This window comes from Delphinapterus leucas, chromosome 2 (assembly GCF_059928025.1).
Source record: "Delphinapterus leucas isolate spDelLeu-1000000601 "Yukka" chromosome 2, BTC_Dleu_Yukka2, whole genome shotgun sequence".
In the NCBI taxonomy this organism is placed as follows: Eukaryota; Metazoa; Chordata; class Mammalia; order Artiodactyla; family Monodontidae; genus Delphinapterus; species Delphinapterus leucas.
Window position 1 is genome coordinate 3,640,793 of NC_143130.1, and position 10,047 is coordinate 3,650,839.

Genomic DNA, 10,047 nt, shown 5'->3' on the forward strand with positions numbered 1-10,047 from the left:
GAGGAGCATTGCGCACGCGCGGCGGGCCCGGCGCCCCGGCGACCAATCCGCGCCCGCGCCGCCGCTCCGCGCCGGGGTCGCAGGGCCAAGTTTCCCGACGAGCACGCGCAGAGGGACCTGTGGATCCCGCCGGGGGATTCGCAGGAGTTGGCTGAAGCGCTAGCTCTATTTCCTTTAGAGTACAAGGGACTCGTTAAGACTGCTTGATGTTGTGGTTTAAGTAGAACACTATATTCCTCTTGGGAAGTGTTTGCTTTCTATTTGATCTGGAGATACATTGATTCCTAGCCCACCTTTTTAGAGCGCTTTGCCAGAAAAAGGAAAATTTGAATGAAGGGCGGTACCTGGCTTCTGATTCAAGCGGTCGCTCATTCCCGGGAGAGTGGGTTGGGAAGACAGGACTTAGCAAGAAAAAGGAGATTTCGTCTGAGTGATACAAGGTGCTGAAGAAATGTGGAACAGAAGGCCCTCGGGGAACTGGGGGTCTCAGTGACCCCGTAATAATCGTTATGGAGCTCGTCAGCCTCGGTACCTGGAGTGTAAAGACGGAAGAACTGCAAAGACAACTAGAAACCCTTCTCCTGGTCCCCAGGATTTGTCTGTGAAGTGTCTGTGAAGTGGAGGAGTGTACTGTGAAAGCCTCCGATGCTCTCTGTCCTCGCCCGATCGTCCCAATACCCCCAGAAATGAATCTAGAGTCCACAGATGCAGGTTTATTGATCCACGGTAATGGGGGAGAGTTCGCATCTAAGGAGCTCTGGGGCATCTCACCAAACACAGAAAAAGATGGAGTTGTTACAGGACTTTCGGGGAAGTGTGGAGTTTAGGTAAAATTTAAATGAAGTTGTGTTTTGATCGGTCCCAACAACGCAGAGCTGTGAGCGGCATCATGTCTGGACTACAAGTGGACCCAAAGCCTCGTTTCCTTGGAACTACAAGGTTAAGATAGATGTGGAACGTTGTCTCCAGAAACCCCTTACCCACAGCTCTGCACCTGGCTTAGAAATCATTCAGGGCTGCCTCTCTGTGCCTGAGACTCTGCGGCAAGAGTGGGATGTTTTCCTCTTACTGATGTACTTTCAGGGGGCAGTTTCTGATAGTCTGTGATTTTAGAGAACAATGTTTTCAGTAAGAAAGCAACAGTCACTCAAGGAGGTTGACGTGGCAGGTGGGTCACCAGTTTTCATCCTTCGTAGCAGGGTCTCATAAAGCTTCTGTTCTCAGCCCTCTGCTCTGTTCTCTCCGAACTCCCTTCTTCAACAGTTGTTGGAATCTCTTATCTACAGCCCTGACCTTTTCACCTGTGTGACATTCCCATCTCGCCAGCTGCTTCTAGGCCACCTTGTTTAGAATGCTGTACCTTAACCTCCAATTTAGCATTCCAGAGATGAAATTAATTATCCTCTGCTCCCTGGAAATACTGAGTGCAACTACTCAGCTCTCCATTTTTGATGACCAGCATCAGCGTTCTTCCATACTCCCAGGCTTAAAAAGTCCCAAGCACCTGTCATTCCAATGTTTCCCTCATCCCCTATACGTGCAGAAGAGAAACATGGGAATCTGTGTATCTGAAGTTCCTCAACTTCCATTCCACCAGTCCCGACTGTTCCCCAACTCAGAAGAGCTGAGGAATAATTGTTCTAGAGCAGTGATTTTCAGATTCTGTAGAGGATCCAAAGAAGTGACTCAGGAGGTTTCACGGGTCTGGTGAGGGAATGGAGGTGGATGGAAAGGCTAAGCTGTGAAGCTCTGGGAACCTCTGCTGTTCACGGTCCTTTTGTTGCCTTTCGACTCTCGCCTTTCCCCTCTTCCTGCACGACAGATTCTGGAAGCTCAGGCTTTATGCAAACAAAATCCAGAAAGGGAAGTGTCTGCAAGGGTCTTCTGCTTTCGTGTCTGACATACACACTTCTCCTGTGCGAGGGAGCACAGAGTGCCTGACTGCAGAGAACCAGGAAGGAGAAGAAGGCTATGTGAGAAACAAAATCTTTCTTTTTCTTTTTTCTTTCTTTCTTTTTTTTTTTTGGCTGTATCGCGTGGCTTGCGGGAACTTAGTTCCCTGACCAGGGATTGAACCCGGGCCCTGGCAGTGAAAGCGCGAATCCTAATCACTGGACCACCAGGGAATTCCCAAAACCAAAGTATTTCTAAAAATTGCCCTACCACACAAGTGAGGACTATCAGGCAAAAGGGTTTAAGAAATATTTTCATAAGAAAATAAAAGAATGATTTTTTTTAAATGGTTCATCTCAGTTTTTGTTCCAAATATAGAAAAGACCACCATTATTCAACATTAGCAGTGAAACAGTAGGTTTCCTTGAGGGTATAGTTTGAGACTCATCAACATAACTTTTTTCTTATGAAAATGTGAGTGGTACTTTCACCTATACAGATTTTTAAAAAATTAACTAATTAATTTTTATCTGCGTTGGGTCGTTGTTGCTGTGCATGGGCTTTCTCTAACTGCAGTGAGCGGGGCAAGCAGGGGCTACTCTTCGTTGCGGTGCACAGGCTCTAGGCCCGCAGGCTCCAGTAGTTGTGGTGCATGGGCTTCAGTAGTTGTGGCTCATGGGCTCAGTAGTTGTGGCTCACGGTCTCTAGAGCGCAGGCTCAGTAGTTGTGGCCCACGGGCTTAGTTGCTCTGCGGCATGTGGGATCTTCCCGACCAGGGCTCGAACCCGTGTTCCCTGCATTGACAGTTGGATTCTTAACCACTGCGCCACCAGGGAAACCCCACCTATACAGTTTTAGAACATTAAGTCTCCACTGTTCAAGTTAACCTCCAAAGCATGTCCTCCAGTAAACCATGCCTACTTGGATCACACTGTTGTGTAGCCTCTCTCCTTGACTCTTGGCTGGCCCTTTTATTCACTTGTAAGCAGTACAAGGTGGCAGAAGTGTGATCCTGTGGGCTATCTGAAGCTGGGTGAGAAGAAGCCTGTAGCTTCCACTTAGTTCTCTTGGAACACTCCTTCAGGGGCATCTGAAATGCCACATGAGAAGACCAATTACCCTGAGAACACCATGCTGGAGTCAATAGAACCCAGCTGATCCCAGCCTTCCAGCCATCCCCACCCAAGCACTAGACTTGTGAGGAAAACCACCTTGTACAGTCCAGACCAGCACACCCACCGCTTTAGTACCAGTGAGTAATCCTAGTTGGTACCCTTGGAGCAAAAGAATCACCCAGCTGAGGCCTGCCCAAATTCCTGACCCATGGAATCATGAGATGTAATAAAATGGTTATTGTTTTAAGGCACTCAATTTTGAAAATTTGTTACATAGCAATAGATAACTGGAATAATCACCTACAACTTGGAACTTAAAATTTATCTCCTGGAAATAATCCTATAAAATGTTACTTACGTATAATAGGTGTATTTAGGTTGGACTGTATTTTAGAGTAATTATAAATAGTTGGAGGGTGTCTGAGAACATAACCACTGTTTATAACATTACTATAAGAAAATTTGTTTCATATTTAATGTAAAGTGACTTTTTTAAAAAATGGGCATTTTGAATAGGAAATTAGAGTATTTCTCTTTTTCAAATGTGTTCAGGAAATACCTGTTCCTTTCCATTGCCACTACTCATTCCTGGTCCATGGCCCTACTACTTCACGCTTATATTCCTCCAACACCTCCCAGCCTCTTTCACATTTGATCATTCAGGAAATACAGGTTGAGCTCCTATGAGCACCCAATAGGTGCTGGGGATGTAATGATGAAAAAGACTAAACAATTGCCTCCCATATCCACTAGTTGCATACAATTTTCAGATTAAATTTCCTAAATACTGCTTTTATTACATAATTTCATTTCTCAAGAATCTACAAGTCCCTTTTTTCTCAAACAAGTTCAAGTTCCTCTACTTAAATCCCAAGTCCTTCTTCCATCTGACCTCCCCTTATGTAAGCAGGATTTTCCCACTGTTCCACAACTTACTTTCTTGACTCCTGGCAACTGGCCATTTCACTGACCGCCCCCCCCTCCCCGCCGCCCTTATAATGTGCTAATTTCAAGGTCATGTTGATCCCACCCTGAATGTCTCTCCCTTGTGTCATCCAAATCCTACCCATCTTTGGTCAAGTCTCCGCATCTGCAGATGGTTTTTCAGCACAGAATTATTTTACAGATCAGACAGAAAACCCCTGTACTGTATTTACTATCATAGTTTAATTCTTTAGGACATTTAAAATTTTTTTTAATTAATTAATTAATTTATTTTTGGCTGCGTTGGGTCTTCGTTGCTGCACACGGGCTTCCTCTAGTTGCAGAGAGCGGGGGCTACTCTTTGTTGCGGTGCATGGGCTTCTCATTGCGGGGGCTTCTCTTGTTGCGGAGCACGGGCTCTAGGCGCACGGGCTTCAGTAGTTGTGGCTCGCGGGCTTAGTTACTCCACAGCAAGTGGGATCTTCCCAGACCAGGCCTCGAACCCGTGTCCCCTGCACTGGCAGGAGGATTCTTAACCACTGTGCTACCAGGGAAGTCCCTAAAATATTTTAATAAAAATAACACATGTGGGCTTCCCTGGTGGGGCAGTGGTTGAGAGTCCGCCTGCCGATGCAGGGGACACGGGTTCGTGCCCCGGTCCGGGAAGATCCCACATGCCGCCGAGCGGCTGGGCCCGTGAGCCATGGCCGCTGTGCCTGCGCGTCCGGAGCCTGTGCTCCGCAACGGGAGAGGCCACAACAGTGAGAGGCCCGTGTACCGCAAAACAAACAAACAAACAAAAAACATGTTCTAGTTTAAAAGTAAAATTACAACAGTGAAAAACAGAAGTTCTTCCTCCACCCAGTCCAATCCCCATTTCTATTTTTAAAGCAATCACTTTAACTCTGAGCAATCTCTTCTGGTATTTCCCTTCATATTTGTCTTCTTTTCTTTCTTTCTCTCTTTTTTTTTTTAGATTTTGCCAAATGCTTTCATTTATTTATTTTTCTTTATTGAAGTATAGTTGATTTACAATATCATGTTAGTTTTAAGTTACAGCACAGTGACTCGGCTATATGTGTGTGTGTGTGTGTGTGTGTGTATACTTTTTCAGATTCTTTTCCCTTATAGGTTATTACTAAATATTGAGTATTTTTGTACTCAATAATACCTTGTGCTATACAGTAAATCCTTGTTGGTTATTGGTTATCTATTTTATTTATGTATTTTAAAATTTTTTATTTATTTATTTTTGGCTGTGTTGGGCCTTCACTGCTGCATGCAGGCTTTCTCCAGTTGTGGTGAGCGGGGGCTACTCTTCGTTGCGGTGCACGGGCTTCTCATTGCGGTGGCTTCTCTTGTTGCGGAGCACGGGCCCTAGGCACATGGGCTTCAGTAGTGGTGGCACGCAGGCTCAGTAGTTGTGGCTCACGGCCTCTATAGCGCAGGCTCAGCAGTTGTGGTGCACAGGCTCAGCTGCTCTGCAGCACGTGGGATCTTCCCAGAGCAGGGATCGAACCCGTGTTCCCTGCATTGGCAGGCGGATTCTTAACCACTGCACCACCAGAGAAGTCCCTTCCCAATGTATTTCTATCACCATTTTAAAATTAGTGTACAGTGTTTACATTCTAAATAATCGTTATTCACAGCTTAGCCATGTAATGTACTATGATTACATTTTCTATCTTGTACAATTTTTTGTTTTTCCTGGAGTTAATAATTGCCTCACTTTCCTCCAGTTGTTTGCTGCTGACACATTCCAAATCTTCATTAGAAGAATAAAGCTACTCTTGATAGTCTGAAGGCATTTGTCCACTGTCTTCTAGATCCTATTGCAGTCGTGAAGTCTGATTTCCCCTGAGTCCTGATCATTTGTGCGTGATCTGCATTTTTCTTCCAGGCAGCTTCTAGTATCATTTTATCTATACTTCTCTTTTCTTTCCTATTTTCCATTTCCTTGGTTTTTGTTCTCCTTTTTGAGAGATTCTCTCAACTTTACTTTCAACTCTTCTGTTGTGTGTGTGTGTGTGTATATATATATAGATAGATAGATAGATAGATATAGATATAATTTTCTGAATTTTTATTCTCTAAATGAATGTTTTTAGTGAAATTGGTTCTTGCTTCATATAACAATATCTTCTCTTATTCTGAGGCTCTATTTTGTTTTTTAATTTTCTAAATTTTTTCTGTGGTTTGTTTTGGTCTCTCTCACTCACGTTAGAGGATCTTCTCAAATGTGTGGTGGCCCTTGGTGTCCTAATACACTGAGTGAGAAACTGAAACACTTAGAAGCTCTGTACATGTGAGTGGGGTTTGAAGATTGATGGTTTTCACCATTGTGTGATTGGGCAGGGCCTAGCAATTTCATCAGGGAAACTCTAAGTTGTCATTTTACGTAGACATTTCTTTTGGACTGGTTAGTTTCCTGAGAGAGGAATTCTCCAGTTTCTTGGGAGGTGAACATGAGTCTCATGGCCAGTTTTCTTTGAGGTGAGTAGGTTTGGGTGATGTCAACATTCAGTTTGTATACTTTTATTGTGTCTCCCTATTTTCAGTCAGGCAAGTCACCCCTCTCTTCAGCAGAGTCTGGTGTCCCAGACCCCACAGATTTTCTGGTTCGACTTCTCCGCAGTGAGCTTCCTTCCCCGTGTTGTGCTGGGGAAGCTGCAATCTTCTGGCGCTTTGGTTGGGGGAATTGCATTTTAACAGCTCCCTATATAAACTTCCAACTAACTCTTCCTATTCTCAGTTCTACCCTGCACGCCTGCCTCCTGATGTCTGCAAGCTTTCTGGGTTTCTGTGTGGAGAACTGACTGACTTCTGGCTTTCCGCCCTGCAAGCTTAGGTTTTAGCAACCTCGGGGCTTTCTAGGCAGTTACACACTTCCAACGTTTTGCTGAAATCCTGTTTGCTGATGATCTTTTCTCAAGTTTTCTCTACATTTATGGCTTTAGGAGTTTTGTAATTCTGTACTGTTACTTTAGTGGAGCGTCAGGGGAAATCAAAGATAAATGTGAATATTTAGGTTATCATATTTAATTGGCCACCCTTAAATGGTCTCTAGCTGTTTAAGTGGGTTATAACCCCAGGAATATAACATGTTCCTGGAGGGTAGTAACTGTGACTCATTTTCTCAAACAATGTTTAGCTTGGTGCCCAAGATCTCATAAGTGCTAATAAATCCTCTACTGATTGAAACTGGAATTCAGTAAGGGCCTATTAATTACTATGCTCAAGAGGTAGAGGGATACAGATGTGCATAATTTCCCACTGAGGAAGGCCTAGTCTAGTGGGGGAATTAGAATAAGTATACATCACAGGGATAGGTTCTGTAAAAGCAGTGCCACGACAGCACAAAGAATGGGTATTTGGGGTAAACTTCCTGACTTTTTTTTTTTTTTTTTTTTTTTTTGTGGTACACGGGCCTCTCACTGTTGTGGCCTCTCCCATTGTGGAGCACAGGCTCCGGACGCGCAGGCTCAGCGGCCATGGCTCACGGGCACAGCCACTCTGCGGCATGTGGGATCTTCCCGGACCGGGGCACGAACCCGTGTCCCCTGCATCGGCAGGCGGACTCTCAACCACTGCGCCACCAGGGAAGCCCCTTTCTGACATTTTGAAGTTGATATCAGGGATGACTGTCAAGATCTTTCACAAAATCTGCCAGAACATTGGACTGGATGTACCATGATTTGACCAGGTACATCTTGGTCATGTCTTCAATGCCCAAGGTCTCATTCTTTTTCAGAGAGTCACTCCATATTAACAATTAATTGTATTATAAGGAAAATACACATAATTGAGAAAGTAGAAACTAAAGTGTCTCCTATTCATTCATATATTTACTGTATTTGACAAGCTTGTTAATTCTATTTTCTAAAAACCAGACTTGTATATATTCTACAATTTTTTATTTTTGCAGACTCCTTTTCAAATGAACATATATACAACCAAGTCTGTACCCCTAGGATTAGGCAGAACAGATCCACAAGAGAGCCATCAGGAATTTAATTGCAGCCAGTCCATTCAGCTTAATTGAGTAATCTGCAATGACATAAAAATGGTTATCTTTAATCCTACCGAAGAATTTTGCCTTATGTCTTAGCTGGGTTTGATGGGGGAAAGTCTCTGAGGCAGAAATTTATTCACAGGAGGTAAATTGGGCAGTGCTCTCGACAGCACTGCCTGCAAGGGAATGCGGGAAGCAGGTTTAAAGGGGAGTTGACCTGGGGTGCCGTTGCAGCAGAGGCCTCAGTTGATTTTATGGCAAAGCTTTGGAGCAGGGAGTTATTCTAATTGAGACAAAGGGCTGATCATTGGATGTTGGCTGCCCCTGGGGAGGGGGCCTAATCTTAGGTGAGGCAGCTCCCTCTGTGGAGGACAGTTCCCACAGATGTGCTGAGCCACCATCAGCCTCAGGCAAGAATGGGAAATTCGGGAGTTTGGATGGCACATCACAGCATCCACTACACCAATGTTTCGGGTCACTTAGGAAGTCTCTATATTGTCCGTTTCTGTTAAAGACTTGATTTTTAACATAGTAAGGACAGTCAGTCTGTGCCCTTCCATCAACTGCTCTTTTCTTTATCAAAAACACAACAAAAACAAATGTCTGAATAAGCTGAATTACAAGGCAGACAACTCGAAATCCATTCTCAGTGAATACCTTCGCGGAGTTCAGATACTTCCAGGTTTTCTAACTGGTCAGCAGAATCAACTCCTTCCAAGTATGTTTCTTAATGTTGAAGAACCTTTGGAACCATGAACCTTGATGTGTCACCACTGCCCACCTGCCTTTCAATTCTGTTCATTACTGTCACTCCACAAGACTAGAAGTCAGGACAAAGCCTATTTGGAAAGGTAATGAAAACTTCTCTCTAATTTTGGAGGCCCTGAAGTATGATAATGATCAAGAATAGAGCCTGACGTAGGCATCTTAGTTACAGACAGGACTAAACGAGGAGAATCTTTAAGTCAAGAAGATGACGTATCTCTTACCCTCATCCTAATCACGCTGTAGCATGTCTATTCCGGTTAAACCTTTTGCAGGAGTGTCCTACCTTTGGGTTTCACCTGTACAAATACGCAGAGTAATCAAGTTAAAGTACACGGCTGTATAAATACAATCTTTATAAGGGTTATGGTCTTTTTCAAGATCCGGGATGGTAAATATATCCTGTACGGGTGGTAATTAAATAAAGTCGCAGTAAAATAGTATTATAATAGCTTGTTGGCTGGATGAACCTATTAGGTTTCAAACCTTTTATTCAACAACATTTAAATGGATGTGATTGTTTGAAGTTTCTAAAGGTGATTTGTACTCAGCCCATTTGCAGTTGGTAGTTCTCATGCTCATGAGGATAAAGAGCTACTTTACTACGGATGAATGAGGAAACCACTAGAAAGAAAATGTGTCGTTTCTTTCAAATCAACAGTAAAAACAAAGATTTTAGATAGGAGGAATCTCTGGCATTAAGCTTTTTTTTTTTTACTGGCAACTCTTCATCTTCTTTGATTTATTCTAAAGGTTATATAGATTTATGTATTAAAATAAAGGGAAGACTTATTTTTTTAATAAGTTTATTTATTTATTTATTTATGGCTGCATTGGGTCTTCGTTGCTGCACGCGGGCTTTCTCTATTACACACGTATCTGTGATGCATACTTTATGTGCATATAATCTGTAATTTGGGGTCCATCATTTATTTCTACATTATTATTTCCTCCTTGACCCCCTCAAATCCTACTTCCCTGTCCCACTTGTAATAACCTTAGGAAGAACAAACAGCCACAAATTCTGTTCCTGCAAATCTTCAAGGGAGCTCTGTCAGCCACTGAATGAAGTCAGGATAATCTCGCATCACTCATCACTCATCATTGAGTTTGTTTATCTGCCGTCAGAAGTCAGTGTGACAGTTGCATTAGCTCAGCTGCTGAGGAACAGAAAAGAGGGTGGACTTGGGACTCAGCTCCCTGGCTCCAAACCTTGGCAACAGCACGAATCACAGAAATCCTCCGATCCACAGCGTATCTCCCAGGACTGAGGTCTTCATTCAACAAATATTTACTCACCACCTAGTAGACACCAGGCCCTGGAGTTACCACAGAGAA